We start from the raw sequence: 20,004 nt of genomic DNA, 5'->3' as shown, positions 1-20,004 counted from the left end.
GAAAGGAAAGTCTTTGTGGGGTCATGAAGCATTTGTCCAGAAAGTAAAGGAAGAAGCAGGGCAGGACCCCCTCAGAACCAGGTGTCCTGGCCAGTCCTCAGCTCCTGACCTCATCCTCTCCTCTTTTTTTTTTTTTTTTTTTTTTCCGGTACGCGGGCCTCTCACTGTTGTGGCCTCTCCCGTTGCGGAGCACAGGCTCCGGACGCGCAGGCTCAGCGGCCATGGCTCACGGGCCCAGCCGCTCTGTGGCATGTGGGATCTTCCCGGACCGGGGCACGAACCCGCGTCCCCTGCATCGGCAGGCGGACTCTCAACCACTGCGCCACCAGGGAAGCTCCATCCTCTCCTCTTTAAGGCCAGTCCTCAGCCCCTTCTCAGACTGTGGGTCCCCTACCCTGCAGCAACCCACCATTGTCAGCAGGGCTTCAAAAATGATGCCTGCAGAGCCCCGAAGTCCTACTGCATCTAAGTCCTAAGAGTAGGGGGTGCGAGGGGGCAGCAACTGTAGTTGTTACTAGCATTACAGAGCAGGCCTCGTCGATAGCCATCCTTTAAGAGTGGCATGATTTCCTCAAGCTCCAAACTCATTTCATAGATCCTTGGTAACAAACTTTTCTAACTCAAATTTTAGGAATTAGAAAGAGTGTCACCACGAAAGGCTGGGTGTCAGGCTGCCGGAGGTCTCACAGGGCAGCATTTCTCTCCATGAATTCACCATGTTTCTGAGGTCATCTACCCCAACCCACTTCAGCACTGCTCAGACCCAAGAATGATGACTCGTACTAGTAGAGTTCCCAGAAGCTTGTGGTATAAGCCTACGTTTCTTGGTTTTCGAGAAGAAAGGCAGCTGCCGGGAGGACCTGAAGCTCCTGTTTTCTGACCAGCACGTTCTTTCCCCGCAGTGGTATAGCCATGTGGTTAGGAGCTGGGAAGCTGCAGCCAGACTGCAGGCGTGCTGAGAGGGAACTCAACCCAGATGGAGGGAACGTCCATCTGGCCTTAAGCCCAGCCCTTAAGCAATGATGCTCTAGTCCCATCTCAGCGCCCCACAGAGTGGCATGGCATCTACATGCAATGGCCATTTCATTGGGTCAAAGATAGAGCAGCATTCGACCATGACACATCTACTACCTGGGCCTCGCCGGCTTGTCTAAGAAAAGGGACTGACCCAGATTCATTCATACATTTGACATTGATAGACACTGATTTGACATTGATGGGAAAAAGAGATGAGTCCGCTTGCTCTTCAGTCACACACAGACTGGTCAGGAGTTTATGAGACTATCAAGCAGTCCATGCTACAGCAGCAGTGGATGGAGAGCGATCAAGAAGCACCTAGGGGTGCTGGAATTCCTTCGTGGTCCAGTGGTTAGGGCTCCGAGCTTCCACTGCAGGGGGCACGGGTTCGATCCCTGGTTGGGGAACTAAGAGCCTGCACGGTGCAGGCAAAAAAAAGAGAAGCATCTAGGGATAGCACCTAATCCAGCATGGGAGGGGGGTCAGGAAGACCTCCGGGGACAGGCACGCCATGCACAAGCCTTCCAGAACTACACTGAGGGAAGGAGTCGGGGAAAAAATATTCCGGGCAGAGAAAACAGCACATGTAAAGGTGCGGAAGGGCTTCCCTGGTGGTGCAGTGGTTGAGAGTCCGCCTGCCGATGCAGGGGACACGGGTTCGTGCCCCGGTCCGGGAAGATCCCACATGCCGTGGAGTGGCTGGGCCCGTGAGCCATGGCTGCTGAGCCTGCGCGTCTGGAGCCTGTGCTCCGCAACGGGAGAGGCCACAACAGTGAAAGGCCCGCGTACCGCAAAAAAAAAAAAAAAATGTGCGGAAGCGTGACCCTGTGGGAGCCATAAGGCAGTTCCATGTGGACGAAGGACAGGGTTCACGACGGGCAGGGTAAGAGGAGAGGGAAAGGGAGGGGCGGGGTCCACATCATGAGGGACCTCGCAGAAAGGCTTGGGTTTATCCTGAAGACAGGGAAGCACATTAAAAGATTCTAAGCTGGAATCTTCAAGACCTGATTTGATTTTCAGAGATCACTCTGGTAGTGGTTAAGAGCTGACTTGGGAGAAGGATGCTAGATGGGTGTCAGGGAGGCAGGTTATGGTGCTATTACAGTCATCAAGTCGGAAGAAGGGGGCAGGGGCAATAAATCCCAGGGAGAGTTAAGAAAGGAGAATGGACTGAGGGTGGGTGAGAAAGAGAGATCTGGGATAGCTCCTGTGTTCCTCATTTGAGCAAACTGGCAGAGCCAATGACCAACCGGGATGTTGGTTTTAGACATGGGGAATTTGGGATGAAGAGGAACAGCAGGCAGCGGCATGTATGTGCCAGGAGCTCAGGAGGTCTGGGCTGAGAGAAGTTTGGACAGGCATTCTGCCATGAGTACTATATCACTCCATAGGCACTGCAGCCTGCTGACATGTGCCGAGTGCCCGTGGAGTGCCAGATATCTTATCCACATTGTCTAATATGGTCGCTCAGCAACTGTGAGATAGGGACTACCATCCCATTATACAGATGAGAAGACTGAGGATCAGAGAGGGTAACTTGCCAATGCCCTGTGGCTGGTAAGTGGCCAGATTGGGAGTGAAACCCAGGGCCCCTGATGTCAGGGCCAACTTCCTCACACCCTGCTGCTTCCAAATAGGCATAGCATTTTATAGCCACTCCTCATCCCAAAACCCACATTCACCAAATGGATTAAAAAAGTTAAATCGCACTTTAAAACAGTCTTCAAACTGTAAGGTATATATGCGAGGACTAGATAGTCAACCTCTAATTTCCCCTAAAATATCCTTGATTTTGGCAAAATTTGTATGACAGATAACCTTTAAAGTATGGGTTGATGTCAAAAACCCATCACCAGGCATCACCAACCCTTAAAATGTAACTGGTTCCTTATCTAAGCAAATAAGGCTTTTATGAAACATAGCAATTCTTAAGACCAGTCTGGAGGCTGGTCTTTATCCCACCACTATTATAGAACTGTCCTGCACGTATCTGCGTAGCTCTTGCATGTAACCGACTGTCCACAATGATTCGTTTCCTTCTCCGCTTCTCAACCAAAAATTCAAACCTGGCAATCCTGTAGGAGGACACTGTCTTCGACCAACATGCCTTCTTCATGAACTAGGCCACAATGTGTACAATTTGCTTTGTAATTTTACAGTAATGGTCATGAAAGGATGACGAGGTTAAGGAATAATTAAGTGTTCCATACATGTCAGCCTGAGCAACAGCTCAGGCAGTTCACACTGTTCAAAGATGGGCTTCCCCAGATTTCTTCTTAAGTCACGAAAAGAGAATGAGAGAGAACCCCAGCAGCACGCACGCACAGCAGCCTTGCCAATTCATCAGAAGGTGGATTGACTTCTACGACAAAGACTAAAGCAGAACCTGAGGAATCTGGGAAGTGATTGGCTCAGAGAGTGTGATATCACTTTGATAGTTCTACGCAGTGGGATATACACACTTACTTCGAGAACCTGGTCTGGCTCCCAAATATATGTAGTGCTTGGAGAGAGAGAGTTTCCCGTCTTTGCATGTTCCCAACATCCAGTCCCAAAGCCCTTTGGTTTCCAATCTACACTTAAAATCAGACTCTGCCACTTTCTGCCGTAGACAAGATTCACTCTATCTGCCTAAGCCTCAGTTTACTTCTTTGCAGATTTAAGGCAACAATAGCTGCCCTGCACTGCCCTGCCCAGCTCACAAGGGCCACTGTGATAATTAAAGGAGGCAATAGATGAAAAGATGGTGTACACTGGGAGCAACTCTATACCTGTGAGCTGCCGTTATTCATGAGATTGATACCAACTTACTTCATGGGGCATGTGGACCCTAAACATAGCCAGTTTCTTCTACTGAAGATTTAAACCTACATCTTAAAACATAATAGATATTCTAATGTTGTCAGAGTCACTCTTCCCTACCAAGGGAAAAGAAGCATTCTAGAATAAGAGAAGACCTAAACGCTCCAGATATATGTGAAAAAAATGACAAAAGACCATAAAGACCATTTTCCTCAAAAAAAAAAAAAGATGTCTTCTTTATACTGGCTCAAATTGAAGATTCTTTTTATTGCAGTACTTTAAAATCTTTAAAAATCTTGCAGGTGAGATAAAATGTCCGTGGTCCTAGGCAATATCTGAAATTTTTCCTTTGAACATAATGCATTTCTTTTGTAATCAAAATTTTTCTCCAATGAACTTAATCAATTTAAATTAATTTAGCATCTATTTCTTGAGCATCTTCTTTGCATTAAGCATTTTTAAGTAGCATAGGAGAAAGGGAGATAAGGAAAATCTTGTTTTACACGAAGATTATGATCTAAGGAGACTGAGATAAGCTCACAAAGAACTGTAATATGCTAAGGGTCATAAGAGAGGTCAGAGGAAAGTGACAGCTATAACTAAGGGCGTTGAGAAAGGCTTAACAGAGGAGAATTGGAAGAAGGAAAGAGGGAAGACTGATTTAGCCTAGAAGCAGAGAAGAGAGGAAATGCAGAAGCAGAGAAGGGGGACCACGCAGCAAGTGTTCGAAGTCTGCCCGGGGGTTCGGTTGTGCTGACATTAGGACAGAAGTTTTAAGATTTTGTTAAAGCAGTTAGTACATGCTTGTTACTAAAAGACATAACAAAGATACTTTGTTAGTTTATACAGTTGAAAATGAAGATGCTAACTCCTGGAAGAGGAAAAAAAAGAAGTGAGTTTGAGGAAAGGTCCCGATGAAACAAGATCGGTCAAATGCTAATGTTCATAATTGTTGAAGCCGGAGGGGGGGGTATACTCTCCACTTCTTTGGATGTCTGCAATTTTCCATTAAAAATGGCTAAAAAAGAAATGAAGGCCATTCAGTCTGGTCAGCTGATGGCTTCTCAGGTGATGGTGCTGATCCGATAAGAACATTCTAACCTCTAGGTCAGTTGGAGGGAACGGGCAGGGCTGAGGCTGCAGCTGACTCCACAGGCAGAAGTAGATACTGCACAACATAACTAAGGGCTGTTTTCGGTTCCCCATGCCTCTCGCTCCATACTTCTTTCTCAATTTCCCACTGGGAGGAAGGGAGTAGCAGGGGTCTGCTACTGGCCAAGTTGGTGCTAAGTCAGTCTAAGAAAAACGAAGCCAACTATGTTGCCCTCAATGTACAAATAACTGTAGGAGTTATTTTTGGTCAAGTCAAATTTTTTTTAAATTTTTTAGTTTTATTTATTTATATTTGGCTGCGTTGGGTCTTCGTTGCTGCGCGTGGGCTTTCTCTAGTTGCGGCGAGGGGGGGTCTACTCTTTGTTGCGGTGCGCGGGCTTCTCATTGTGGTGGCTTCTCTTGTTGTGGAGCACAGGCTCTAGGTGCGCAGGCTTCAGTAGTTGTGGCGCGGGAGCTCAGTAGTTGTGGCTCGCGGGCTCTAGAGCACAGGCTCGGTAGTTGTGGCACCCAGGCTTAGTTGCTCCGTGGCATGTGGGATCTTCCCGGCCCAGGGCTCGAACCCGTGTCCCCTGCATTGGCAGGCGGATTCTTAACTACTGCGCCACCAGGGAAGTCCGGTCAAGTCAATTTTAATATTTGTTTAGTACTTGCTAGAAAATATTAATAAGCAAAGTGAAGAGAATTAAAAACCCACTGTACCCCGCCACCAAGAGAAAAACCACCCAGCGTTTGGCACATCCTTTGCCTCTGTCCACGCGTGTGCACATCTGTACATACACGCACATGCTTTCTCTCCTTGTCACGGTAGGATCACAGTCTTGGGTAACATGTTTTTCAATTTTAAAACTGTACTTCATGGCATTTAATGAAACAGCGTTTTACAACATCAGTTTAAGGGCTGCACAGTAGTCCATTAGAAAACAGTCTGATCTGTGTGGATGGACCTAGAGACTGTCATACAGAGTGAAGTAAGTCAGAAAGAGAAAAACAAATATCGTATATTAACACATATGTGGAACCTAGAAAAATGGTACAGATGAACCAGTTTGCAGGGCAGAAATGGAGACACAGATGTAGAGAACAAACATATGGACACCAAGGGGGAAAAGTGGCAGGGGGGTGGTGGTGTGATGAATTGGGAGATTGGGATTGACATGTATATACTGATGTGTATGAAATGGATGACTAATAAGAACCTGCTGTATAAAAAAATAAATAAAATAAAATTCAAAAATTTTTTAAAAAAAGTCTGATCTGGTGCTTCTAACCTTGGACAGGGGCTTACGTCAAACAAATATTGTTCAGTAAAATGCTTTGGTCTGAGAGGGCTCTCTCTCTCAATATTACTTTGAGTTAATATATACTAGTATCATATATACTAGTTTAGAAATAGGATGCAGTAATTTGTTTTAGCAGGAGAGAGGGAGTGATGGTAACATTCTAACAGAAATAATCCTATCTTCCCTGAAAAAGTATAGGTTGTTGGGATTTTAGTTTTTTGTTTTGTTTTCAGGTTGTAAAAGCAAGACATGAATGCTGCAAGGCAGGCAGACATATGTTACCACAAAGAGTAACAAAGATAATTTCCCTGCCTTCCTTCCGACTCCACTGTCCAGAACTGGCTACTGTTGATAGTTTGGTATGTCTGTCTTCCAAACATTTATAAGGCTAAATATGTATGTAATTTCTATCTGGAATTTGTGTTGACAGAACAAGGAGCCACGGAAGGAATCCAGTGAGTGATCCCACCTACCACACAGCAGCATGCAGGGCACTGGGCTCTGGCAGAGGCTGAGGAAGGACCACTCACAGGGACACCCCTCTGAAAGTGGAAAGTGAAAGAGCACCAAGGCTGGGTGCTCTTATTCACCAGTCATATTCCAATAAACTCAAGGCTGCTCAACCACAAACAGAAATGATCATGGAGGACAGGAAGGCAACAACACGCCTCCTTATTCTTTTGCAAATCACTTCTCAAACACTTGCAAACTCTCACACAAACCCCTCCACACTTGGCATGGGGTCCCCATGGGCACGTCTCCGAATGCGTGGGTCCTGTGTGCCACATCACTGCTACAGTCTGGACTTACGCACAGGTCACCTCTGCAGGAACAGAAATAACCAAAGGCATCTGAGAGCCTTGCCAGTTTTCAGGAGGCCAGCAGGGCTCATCATGCCTTATGTGGGGACCTAGTTCTTGGTTTCCAGAGTAGGGTCAAGCTTGGTTGCAACTACCAGAGGTTAACCATCCATGCATGGTGTGGTGTGTGTTCCCATTCAGAGGAAGGGTCACAAACAAGAAGCAGGCCCAATGATTTAAGCCTCTGAAGCATTTCCTACACCGGTGGCTCTCAAAGTGTGGTGCAGGGGACTCTAGGGATCCACAAAGTCAAAACCACCTTCGTAACAATGCCAAGATGCTATTTGACATTTTCACTCTCACATTTTCCGGAGTACACAGTGGAGTTTTCCAGAGGCTATATGACATGTAATACTGCAACAGACTGAATGCAGAAGCAGATATAAGAATCTAGCTGATGAAAAAGCAAATGAAAAACAAAAAAGGAATCTAGCTGCTGTCTCTTAAACCTGACATTAAAGAGATTTGCAAAAATATAATTAATACAATGTCACTCATCTCAGTAACGTTCTGTTTTGAAAAGGATGGTTATTTTCATAAAGATACGTTATGTACAATACGTCCACTATTATGTCTAAATGCATTACTAAATATAGTAAAATATTCTCAGTTTTAGTTATATTTGGCAAATATTGAAATATATAACCCACATAAAAGTTCCTTAGTATACTGATTTTTAAGAGTCTAAAGGGGTTTTTGAGCACCGCCCCCAGAAAAGTTTGAGAACTGCTACCCTAGAGGCTGTCCCCGACTCCCTACCCCCATCCCCGCCAAGACACACACACACACACACACACACACACACACACACACACACACACACACACACACACCCCACCCCCCGCTGTAAGGAGGGTTATGTATGTGGCAGGAAGGAAGATGTGCCATTCTGATGTGCTGGCTGAATTAGTTAAGGCAGCCCGTGCTCCTTCCTGGATCTCTGAATCTATTAGGATGGGCTCTATCCCCACCCCTTCCACCGAGGGTCTCTTCCCCCCGCACTCCGTTTTCCTCTTACCACTTGGTGTGTTTTCCCCCATCTGTCAGAACCTCTGAGGATTTCCCTATCCCGCCACCCCCAGCTCGGCGAGGACTCCCCGGTGAGGCCCGCACACCCTCCCTGAGGTTAGGACTCCCCAGTTCAGTCGGCCGGAACAGTCTCAGCGTGGACTCTGGGCGGCCCGCACAGCCCAGACAAAGAAGGCCTAGGAGAGCCATTTCCAGTCCCCAAGACCTGTCCCCGGCTCAGCACAGGCTGGGGACAGGGCGAAGGGGTCAGTCCCCGGGAACTAGTCCCCGATTTTCCCCTCGGCCTTCCCCGGATCCCCGCCCCGGGCCGCCCGGCGCGCTGCAGTCCGGGCAGTCCAGGCTCAGGGAAGGTGCCCGGGGCGCCGCGGACTCCCGCCCACCCTGCCAGGGCCAGGGCGGCCGGCGCTCCCGCCCGGGGCCGGACGTCGGTCGGGCCGAGACGTACTCACTTACCGCGAACTGCACTGCAGGCTCCGACCGGCGGCCGGGAACCAGGCTGCGGGGCACGATCCCGTGCGCTGCGCGATTCCAGACGCCGAGCTCCTCCCCTTGTCGCCCCGGGGCCACCGGCCGAGGGGCGGAGCCGGGGCGGGGCGGGGTCTGCGGGGCGAAGGAGACCTCGCCCCCCGCGGGAGGGAGGGTTGCTAGGGGCCAGCGGCAGGCTCCTCCCATGCGGGCCCAGGCCTGGGACTCGCTCACTCGGCCTTGGAGTGTGACTGTCCAGCTCTCTAGGAGGGGAGCCGAAGGGAGGAGGGGAAAATGCCACTTTTTAAAATGATTTGGCCGTCAAGCTGGAGGCTTCCCTATCTGGCACCCCGGTACGTGTGGTCACCTCCCCTCTCTCCCTTTTGCCCTCACCCCATCGCCACTTTAATGCCTTGTAAAGCGTGCTGAGTGACCTGGCGGGACTTCAACGTTTCCGTGGCTAGGAGTGCAAAGTTTCAATGTTTAATCAACTTATTTATTTTTAACGTGTAACAACTCTTCCTAATGTACGCTGTTCACCCTGTCAGAAGTCAGAGAAATGGCTCAGCATACACTGAGAGGGCCTTCTTCACCGCACCTACTTTCCGTAGGTTGGTTGGAGTTGCGCCCGCTGAGGTAAATGTGGGTGATTAGATCTTTCTAGATGAAAGGTGAGGTTTTCCTGCCCAACTTATATAGAGAGTTATTGTCGTTTTCTATCTTATCTGAATAAACAGCTTATAAGATGACTAACTAATAGCTGATACTGATACTGACCTCTACTAGTTACCACGCTCCTACTCTTTGCAGGCTTCGATGATGGGGTCTTTACATATGTTATTTAGTTCGGTTCCTCCAGTTGCCCCATGAAGTGAGGAATATGACCCTGTTTTACAGACATCCATAGCTGGGATTCAGTCCTCAGCTCTATCTGACTCCTAAGCCCACACTTCATCATGTTGCACTGCAGGGTACAGCTATTCCCTGGTTATATTTAATTTTGAAAGAGAACATATTTGCTATATTTCATATTACTATAGTAAATATTACGTATTTACTGTATGGGAGAAGACTTTCTTCCCACCCACTTCCTAAAGTCCTTGCATTCACATTCATTGAGCAAACTTTCCTTGAGTGGCCACCATATACCAGAGGCTCACCACAAACCCCGAAAAATAATACTGGGGTCGCCTCGGAAGTTAGAGTGTAGGGAAAGCTGAGGGGTAGGGAGAAAAGACATCCAGCTACATTTTGGTTCTTACTGAGGGAGCCCTTCAAAAAGCAAAGTTTCTTAATGTTCAGTGATAACATACATATAATATAAGAGCTGGTAATCCTTGACAGGAAATAATTAAATCAGAACTATAAAAGGAATTGAGATTTATTAGTAAGCACTCTGGCCAAAACCATGAAGGAAATAGTTCCCACATCACTCTGCTCTTTTGCTCTGGGAAACGACACCAGTGATGTGCGGATTGCAAATCCAGTGACCTCTCTTCTGTTCTTGCCCTTGCTGACTGCTCTGTGGTGTTTGACACTGGTTGACAGGTCTTTCCTTGAGATGTTAACCTCCTTTGGCTTTAGAGCCTTCTGCTCTCATGATTCACTTCTGAATTTGGTCCCTCTTTCTTAGGCCCTTTCACTGCACTCTTTCTCCTCTCACTTCACATGTGACTCCATACATTGATGAATTCTGCTTCATTTACTTACTCTGTATGCAAACTTCCAGCTGAAGTCCCCTCTGCCTCTGTCATTGACCTTAACCCTCTTCAGATCTCCACACTCTTTGTCAGCAGCCATTTGTGGGGCATCACCACCTGAGTATTCCCAAGGCACTTGCCATTCTTCACATCTAAAGGGGCAGTTCAGTGTCTTCTCTAGACATCTGCCTGTCCCCTCCAACCCATCCAGTTTCTTCCTCATCCTGAATCCCACATCCTGAGTTTGGATTTCATGGTGTGTTGAGAAAGCATTTAAGGGGGTTAGAACCATATCACTATGCTCATACAAGTTTCGCCTAATAAATATTTCGGTCATGATACAAAAGATTCTGCAAGTGGCCCAGAGGAATGTGTAGACTTTAAGGGCCTTCTGAGAGGAAGCCCTCCAGGTGTGGTAACTGCTCAGGCACCATGAATCCGCTCCAGGGGCCAGTGGCAGAAGGGCCTTCAGTGAGGTAACAGCACTGTTCTATCAGCCTTACCTGCCAGAAGCTTATGCTACTATAAAGAGAATCATGAAGACTTCTCTGGTGGCACAGTGGTTAAGAATCCGTCTGCCAATCCAGGGGACATGGGTTCGAGCCCTGGCCCGGGAAGATCCCACATGCTGCGGAGCAACTAAGCCCATGCGCCACAACTACTGAGCCCGCATGCCGCAACTGCTGAAGCCCGCACGCTTAGAGCCCATGCTCTGCAACAAGACAAGCCACGGCAATGAGAAGCCTGCACACTGCAATGAAGAGTAGCCCCTACTCGCTGCAACTAGAGAAAGCCCGCTCACAGCAACAAAGACCCAACGCAGCCAAAAATAATAAATAAATAAAATAATTTAAAAAGAAAAAAGAGAAAGAATCATGAGGTTTTGGTCAGAGACTTGTTAAGCTCTGAGGAATGCCTCATTATACTCCACATTGACTTCAGCTGCTTGTATAAACTGGACCCCACTAACTTGGCATCATGCTTTGCTGTCATGATGCATTTTCACACATATTATCTAATAGAAAGGAAGTGGTGTAAGAGAAAGGCAGTCTAGGGACTTCCCTGGAGGTCCAGTGGTTAAGACCCCGCTCTTCCACTGCAGGGGGGCATGGGTTCGATCCCTGGTCAGGGGAACTAAGATCCCACATGCCATGCGTGGCCGAAAAGGGAAAGAGAGAGAGAGAGAGAGAGAGAGAGAGAGAGAGAGAGAGAGAAAGGCAGTCTAGCATGGCAGTTCTCAAACCTCGAGGTTTATTGAAAAAACACATTCCTATACTGCACTCTTAGACAGACTGAGTGTGAGGGTCTGACTACCCTTTGAGTAACACCAGTGGTGTTTCCCAAACTGGGTGTTAGAATTTATTAAAAATACAGCCTCCTGTGCCCCGACCTAGAATTAGTTCAGGAGTAGGATCTGTGCTCAGAGTTTGAGGGCTCTAAATACTACAGGTGATTCTGCTTTTGCATGTTCAGCAGATTGCCCCCAGGGAGCTGCAAGCTGGAAATGTACCCTCCCTGAAGGTGGGATAATGTCAGTTTGCTCATCACCCCTAACACAGAGCCTGGCGCATAGAAGGTGCTCAGTACAAGTTTGCTGACTAATTAACTGCCTTCTACTCTGTGCTCTCCACTGGTGTTCAGTGTTCTCTAGCATAGTAGAACCATTCAGTACTCTCTAGCATAGTAGAGGGGAGATATCTGTATGGCAATGAATGAAGTATAAAGTGGTCCCTTCTGAAATTCCTGTTTGGTATGACTCAAGAATGCCTGAGTTCATCACTGAATGTATTTCTTCCTCATACCAGAGGAAGTTTGAGATAAATGTTTTCTGTTCTTCTACAAAAAAATGCTACATTCATAAAAAGGAAAGGCAGTTCTTAGGCTTCTGTTGGCCCCCCACAGATATCCAACTGCCATCCCCTTCCATGCCTCTCATAGTCTTAATTTTTGCACTTTCTTACTGCCTAAATGCCTGAACTCCTGAGCTGCCTTCCCGGGGAACCAGGGTCCTCTGGCCATTGGCTTCACAATTAAGCACCGTTCCCCTCAACAAAGCTAATAATAAAAACCAAATGTGATTAAATGTCCCATTGAATCTTTACGAGAACACTTTGTATCTGGTGGCATGTTACCATTTCACAGATGAGGAAACTGAGATTCAGAATGATTATGTAATTTGCTTCAGGTCACATAACTTGTAAATGGTGATGCTGGGATTTGAACAAAGCCTGGTCTTAATTCCAGAGCTGGTGCTTGAAACCCTGTGCAAACAAATATAATTTTATTTAAATGAAATCATTGGATACCATGAGATTATAAGTTATTAATTCTTTGCAGAAAGGAAGAGGTGCTTAAATGTTCTAGGAGGGAACTTTGGTCTGTTCCCATATGGTCTAGAATTCCTTATTCACAAATTTTCAGGGCTGCTTCTCCCTTATGGTAGTATGGAGATCCCTGCTGCTGCCCTGTGATTTAGGTGCACACAGGTAAAGAAACTCCCCATCCTGGGGATGGAGGTGTTGGAAATCAGGAGCAGTAATTTTACTGTTCTGAGGCTGCTCCTACTGACTTATTTAATACTTTTTTCCAGAAAATGATTTGATAATGAGTCTTTCACTGCTGAACATCTACTTGATATTTATGTTGTACATGCTTGTATTGTAAGTGCTCATGAAGTCCAGAAGGGATTCTTTCATTCAGGCAGTGTGGCGTGTAGAGAGGTAATCTCTGTCCTCTTCCCGGCCGTCTCCCAAAAGAATATAAAATCTGAGAAGAAATGGAAATCACAGCTCTAAAGACTTAAATGGTGGCAGCTCAGAGAGGCAATTTCCCAGTACAACATCGCCACCTGCCGGATGCAGGCACTAAGTACACCCCTTTTAAAAGGTGGGGTGGCTATTAATGTGTTGCCAAGCTGAACGCCTGATCCATGCATAGAGGGCTTAGGACTCTGCAGCCTGCTGTCCCCACTTTTGGGTGGGTCAATTCAGACTTGACAACTAATAAGGAAAAGTTCCAGTCTACTTGCTTGTCAAATGGAGATTGTATAGTTAAGGACACAGTGAGCTGGCCCCAACAGCATCTCAGTGTATATGAAAAAGGGGCAGCTATTGTTTTGGAGAAAGTTTCTTCTCCATTACGTATACAACCTGAAATAAATCCATTGGTTTAATGGGGCCCTTGACTCACAGAGGTTCTCCTTAAAGCCTAACCCTTGTTCACTGGTGGTTTGGCTTAGTTGGATCCTGTTAGTGTCCACCAGGCTGCTTCAGCTGTTCAAATGCTGCTCAATATATGCCATCTTGAAAACTGGTGTGGTTGTCCACATAGTGGGCAGAACTCAAGGCCATTCTCATAACTCTGGCCAATACTCCTTTTGATGAAAGATTTTTTTTTATTGATTCTTGGGATATTGCCAATGAGTTAGCTGCCTGGTCTGCTATCTGGTCTGCCAATTGAAATACTATAGACTCATAGATTAAACAAACCTGGCACCTCTGATGGGAACACTTTAGACCCAAAATGTGTAAGGGTGGGGGCAATTAATAACCTCTTTGTCCCCTAGATCCACCACTGCCAGTTGAGTCACATAGCAGCTGCAGCTGACATTCTGTGGACATGGCTGATTCTTAATTCTTCTGCTGTGCCTGATGCCATCGATAGCAGCTCTCAACACGGACCCCCTTTAAGCAGGTACAAACACACAGGCTGGCACAACCTTGTTTCATTTTGACTGTTATAAATTCACGTGCTTTTCTGATGCTTGAGAGGTTTTAGGTTATGCCAGCTACAACCACTCAGTGACACTGCCCGTGCGACTTAACCAATGTTAAGACTGATCCAAATCAAGTTTAATGAAAAACCTGATCAGAATTACCTGTGCCTGTTTGGGTTTGCATATGACAGGAAATGGGCCATCGCATATCTCTCCATTGGGGATGGATGTTTTTTTTGCTTGTTTGTTTTGTTTTGTCTTGGGTGGTTTTTTTTTTTTTTTTGGCTTATCTGTTGCCTTCTGTAATTATTGGCAATGACACCAAAGATCAGCAGGTCTGTGTAAACTCTGTTTCATGGCTTGTAATGGATAATGGACTGGCCTTACACTAGACTACATCCTGACTGTCTGAAATAAAATCCTCTGGTCTCCCCGGGCCAGTTGTCTGACTCCAGGACCCCCAAAGGCATATTTGAGGTCAATACTACAAGCTAACTTTGGCTTGTTTGGAGTCCTATTGATAGTAACCTTAATTAAATGCTGTATGAGGCCATTTGAACAGATTTAGTTCTAGCCTCTGTTGGTTAAATTAATCGGAGTGGTCAACAGAGTGGCATGTGTTTGTGAATTTTGCCAGAAGCCAAGATGTGGAGGGACAACAGGTAGATTGATGGGGAAGGCAAACTTTCATGGGCCCTGAGCAGCCCTGCACATTTTTGCTGGATATGCCAAGTACGCAAGATCCTGACTACTCTTTACCCAGGCCGTTCCTTAGGGTGGTGATTACAGAGAGCGGCTTTGAGCACTGAAATTATATAAAGTCAGGCATTTGCTTCAAAATTACTAGGTGGGGGGAAGAATTGAATGAGGGTATAGATGAAACAATATTGTCTAAGAATTTATGATTGTTGAGTCTGGGTCATGGGTACATGTGGGTTCAAAGTGCAGACTTTGTTATCACCATAAAAGCAGTGAATTCCCAAGCTCAGTGCTCCTCTTCTGCAGCACAAACCTGTTGTATGTATTACATCCTTCTGGACCCTCCACATCTCCCCCATGGGACCCGAGGCAAGGACTTGATGCTCATGCTGCTCGCTGTGCCTTGAGTAATAACATTTTTCTTTGACTTAGGAGTCTCCTGTCTCCTGCCAATATTCATAAAATAGTAACAGGCTCTTACTAGCTTGTAAGTAGGGTAAAATCCCAAACCCTGATAGGTATCTGTGTTTTTTGGGGAAGGTGAAGGATGCTGTGGTGTTTGCTTGAAATCACCAGGCACAAATTTAGTTGTGTAATTTCGTTTTTACATTGAGGGGAAAAAATTCAGTTTATTAAACTTGTCTTGCAGCTGTGCCAAATTCTGCAAAGCTGGAAATTTAGAACTTTTAAATTTCGCTTTATTTAAAAGATTTAAAATAATGAAAAATCTCAGCCATTTACAAAAGTAGAGATATTAGTATTATGAGCATCCATATAGACATCACTCAGTTCAACTGGCTCATAGCCAGTCTTCTTATTTCTATATCTGCTTCCCGTCCCTGATAATTTTGAAGCATGTTTATAAAATCATATAATTTCATTTGTAATATATTTTATTTTAAAATCATTAACTGGAGTTTGCTTTGTTTTAAAGTATCTGTATTCTTTGAATTTCTCAAGAGGTATTTTGTGCACATAGGATATATTGCTCCACTAATAATAATTATAAAAACATCACAGTTCTCCTTCTCCCTGACACCTGAAATATTTTGGAGGTAACCAAAGCTGTACATAGTGGTAAATGTATCGCTTAAGCTTTTTATTTTAATAAATCTACATAAATACACATGAAGTTGACATTATTATATCACTAAAAGTTGACTCTAGAAGAAATGAAAAACTTGGCTAGTACAATAATCACTCAAGTAATAGGAAAAGTTATCAAAGAGATACATTCAAAAATGTTCTTACGTGAGATGATTTTGCCTTTTAAATGGACTTTTTTTTTTTTTTTTTTTTGCGGTACGCGGGCCTCTCACTGTTGTGGTCTCTCCCGTCGCAGAGCACAGGCTCTGGACGCACAGGCCCCGCGGCCAAGGCTCACCGGCCCAGCATGTGGGATCCTCCCGGACAGGGTCACGAACCCGCGTCCCCTGCATTGGCAGGCGGACTCCCAACCGCTGCGCCATCAGGGAAGCCCTGGACTTTTTATTATGGAAAATATAAACGTATAAAAAAAGCATAAAAAACGTTATAATGAACTCCCATGTACCTGTAAACAAAAAGAACAAAGAGTGTCACCCTGATCCAAACGGTCAAATGGAAACCCGCTGCAGTCTCCCACGCCTTAGCACGCCCAGTCTTAGCACACCTAGTATTAGCACGCCTGAGGGGAATTCAGGATGGAGAAAAATGGGAAAATGGCATTCTGTGCTTTGGGTATGGGGCCACTAGATAGTTAAGATGCATATCTAAGGAAGAATTTCAACGACCCCAGATTCTTGCATCTTCCCATTCACAGAAAAACACTAAAGTCATTAGCTTGAGATATCTTTTTTTGTAATTAGCAGTAACCTTTCACCAAGATGTATGCTTGACTACATGTATTTTTCAGCCAAAAAATTCATATATAAACTAGTTCCTCCCCTACCTCTTCAGAGCAGTTCCTCAGAGCTACCTGAGAGGCTGTCTTCTGGGCTATTGTCCTCAGAAAGATCTCCAAATAAAACTGAAACTTACTACTTTTACATCATATGTTTTTTTTTTTCAGTCAACATACCCATGACCCAGACTCTACAATTATAAATTCTTGGACAATTTTCTTTCTTCTATATCCTCACTCAATTCTTCCTCACACCTGACAGTTTTTGTTTTTTTTTTAATTTTTATTTTTTAATTTATTTTTGGCTGTGTTGGGTCTTTGCTGCTCCGCCCAGGCTTTCTCTAGTTGCAGCGAGAGGGGCTACTCTTTGTTTCTGTGCGCGGGCTTCTCATTGTGGTGGCTTCTCTCATTGCAAAACATGGTCTCTAGGCACGCGGGCTTCAGTAGTTGTGGTGCGTGGGCTCATTAGTTGTGGCTCGCGGGCTATAGAGCACAGGCTCAGTAGTTGTGGTGCATGGGCCTAGTTGCACCGCGACATGTGGGATCTTCCTGGACCAGGGCTCGAATCCGTGTCCCCTGCATTGGCAGGCAGATTCTTAACCACTGCACCACCAGGGAAGCCCAACCTGACAGTTTTGAAGTAAATACCTGTCTTTATACAATTTCATGTATTATATATTTTGTTTTAAAAATGTAACTATAGTATCATCACATAACAAAGTTAAAAATAATTCCAAAAATCATAAAATATCCCATGTTCAAATTTCCCTGTCTTATAAAGTTTTTGAAACAATTTATTTAAATCAGGCCCATTATCTTTTCTCTGTTAAGTTACAGATTTACACTCTATTTTTTTTCTTGTAGTTTATTTGTTGAAGAAATAGTTGTGTTCTACCACCTGGATTTTGCTAATTGCATCTCCATGATGTCATTAATATGTTCTCCTGTCTCCTGCAAATAGATACATGTATCTTGAAGCTTGATTAGATTATGGTTCCCATGTTTTGCACAAGAATACTTCAAAGATGATACTGTGTACTTTTATCAGGAGGTATATAATACAGTAAGTCCAGTACATACGAACCTTCAAGTTGTGAAATTTCCAGTTGCAAAATTTCAAAGATGCATTCCATCAAAGTCAGGCGTGAGTGAAACTGCAGCTTGCCCTCAGTCTCCTATTGCTGACGATCCTTCAGCTCTACCATCTCCCACCTCCTCTCCCTCCTCCAGTCAGTAACTCTTCTTGCCTGTTCACTCGGCGCCAGCTCCTGTATGCCAGCTGTTGTACTGTACCACTATACCTTTCAAGGTACTGTACTGTAAGATTAAAAATGTGTTCTCTATCTTTTGTGTTTGTTTTTTATATATTATTTGTGTGAAAAGTATTATAAACCTATTACAGTACAGTAGTATATAGCCGATTGTGTTAGTTGGGTACCTAGGCTAACTTTGTTGGACTTAGGAACAAATTGGACTTACGAACTTGCTCTCGGAACAGAAATTGTTCGTATGTAGGGGACTTACTGTATCTGACTGTCTCTCTTTTTTTGTGAATGTGAGCAGGCATTGATGATCAATGTTTAGACTCATTAATCATTAGGGGTTGCAAATGAAGATATTCTAATAGAATCTCTTCAAGTTGAGTCCTTTTGACAGAACTCAGTCATCCTTGATACTGTTCTTTTTTTTTTAAACATATTATTTAAAAAAATTTTTTTAATTTATTTTTGGCTGTGTTGGGTCTTTGTTGCTATGTGTGGGCTTTCTCTAGTTGCAGCGAGCGGGGCCTACTCTTCGTTGCGGTGTGCAGGCTTCTCATTGTGGTGGCTTCTCTTGTTGCGGAGCATGGGCTCTAGGCACGCGGGCTTCAGTAGTTGTGGCACATGGGCTCAGTAGTGGCAGCACGTGGGCCGTAGAGCACTCAGGCTTCAGTAGTTGTGGCGTGCGAGCTCAGCAGCTCCATGGTGTGTGGGATCTTTCCTGACCAGGGATCGAACCCGTGTCCCCTGCACTGGCAGGCAGATTCTTAACCACCGCACCACCAGGGAAGTCCCTTGATACTGTTCTTGCTTTCTGGTGTAACAAGAGCTTCCTTACTTGCTTTGTACATTTTCTGCTCCTGACCTAGAATCTGCCATTTCTCAAAGGAGCCCTGGTTCCTCTTAGTGGGAAATGGTATTTAGAGTCATAACCTGGGCACTAGGGGTCCTCATTGCTGTTGGATTGGTCTTTGTAGAAACACTGCCTTTTCGGTGGATATAGTTTTTGTTTATTTGTTTATATAATACATCATTAAAAAAATTAAATATTATTTATGATTATTTAAATGATTTTTATGGTTGCAAAGTTGTGATATTGTGATTTGTAGTAAGAAACATATGTTTGGTCTTTGTCCCTGATCCTGGCACAGAGCTCCTAAAACCCTTGGGATTTCCTGAGTGATAAGAGCATAAAGGTGTCTTTTGTTATGTTAATGACGTGGCTTTCGGAAAGCACCTAAGGATGGGACCTGTTTGCCAGAGGAGCTAACCTGTGATTAGGGCTGGAACTTTTAGTCCAAACCCCTGGTCTCTAGGGAGGGGAGAGGGGCTGGAGGTTGAATCAGTCATAGCCAATGATTTAATCAACCCAGTATATGTAATGAAGCCTCCATAAACCCCAAAGGGACAGGGTTTGGAGGGTTCCAGACTGGTGAACATGTGGAGATTTGGGAAGACTGGTGTGCCTGGAGAGGGCATAGAAGCTCCATGCCCTTTCCCCATACTTTGCCCTGTGTGTCTATTCCATCTGGCCGTTCCTGAGTTATATCCTTTTATAATAAATTGATGGATCTCGTAAGTAAAATGTTCCTCTGAGTTCTGTGAGTCATTCTAGCAAGTTAATTGAATTTGAAGGTCATTGGAGCCTCCAATCTACTGTTGGTTGGTCAGGAGCACAGGTGATAACCTGGGCTTGTGATTGGTGTCTAAAGTTGGGGGTGTCAGGGGGACAGTCTTATAGGATGGAGCCTTTAACCTGTGGGATCTGATGCCATCTCCAGGTATAGTCAGTGTTCAGTTGATTTGTAGGACACCTAGCTGGTGTTGAAGAATTGCTTGTTGGTGTGGGGACTCCCACTCCACATACACACCTACATGGTGGAATTGTTCACCAGAACCTCTTAAAGTCAAATCTGTAAAACAAGGTAAATGTAGAGAAGTCTAGCTTCTGTCCCAATCTTCTTCAACCTATTCTTTCCTACCTCCAATGGGTATCTTGTTTTTTGTTTTTTTGCTTTATCCTTCAACTTAATTTAATAAAAGTAAGTATGTGACTGTGTTCTTATTCTTTCCTTTCTTAGACAAACAGCAGCATCCTACACACATTTTCTCCCTCTTGCCTTTTTTTTTTTTTTTTTTGCCTAACCACATATCATGGAGATCACTCCATGGCTGTATATAGT

The 20,004-nt window shown here is 45.0% G+C and overlaps 1 protein-coding gene and 1 long non-coding RNA gene across 2 annotated transcripts in view; one reads left to right on the top strand and one right to left on the bottom strand.

Moving 5' to 3' along the window:
* ACO1 (aconitase 1) overlaps positions 1–8,660 on the bottom strand; it is a 58,976-nt gene extending 50,316 nt beyond the window's left edge. The window contains exon 1 of the mRNA XM_060014870.1: positions 8,555–8,660. The gene's annotated coding sequence lies outside the window, so the exon portion shown is untranslated. The remainder of the gene's footprint in view (positions 1–8,554) is intronic.
* A 194-nt stretch (positions 8,661–8,854) lies between these two features.
* LOC132426700 (uncharacterized) overlaps positions 8,855–20,004 on the top strand; it is a 174,113-nt gene continuing 162,963 nt past the window's right edge. Inside the window, exons 1-2 of the long non-coding RNA XR_009519758.1 lie at positions 8,855–8,919; positions 13,832–13,959. This is a non-coding gene — a long non-coding RNA (uncharacterized lncRNA). The remainder of the gene's footprint in view (positions 8,920–13,831; positions 13,960–20,004) is intronic.

The sequence above is a fragment of the Delphinus delphis genome, chromosome 6 (genome assembly GCF_949987515.2).
Source record: "Delphinus delphis chromosome 6, mDelDel1.2, whole genome shotgun sequence".
Taxonomy (NCBI): domain Eukaryota; kingdom Metazoa; phylum Chordata; class Mammalia; order Artiodactyla; family Delphinidae; genus Delphinus; species Delphinus delphis.
The sequence above is the reverse complement of the archived record's forward strand: the minus strand, read 5'-3'. Positions and strand labels throughout refer to the sequence as shown.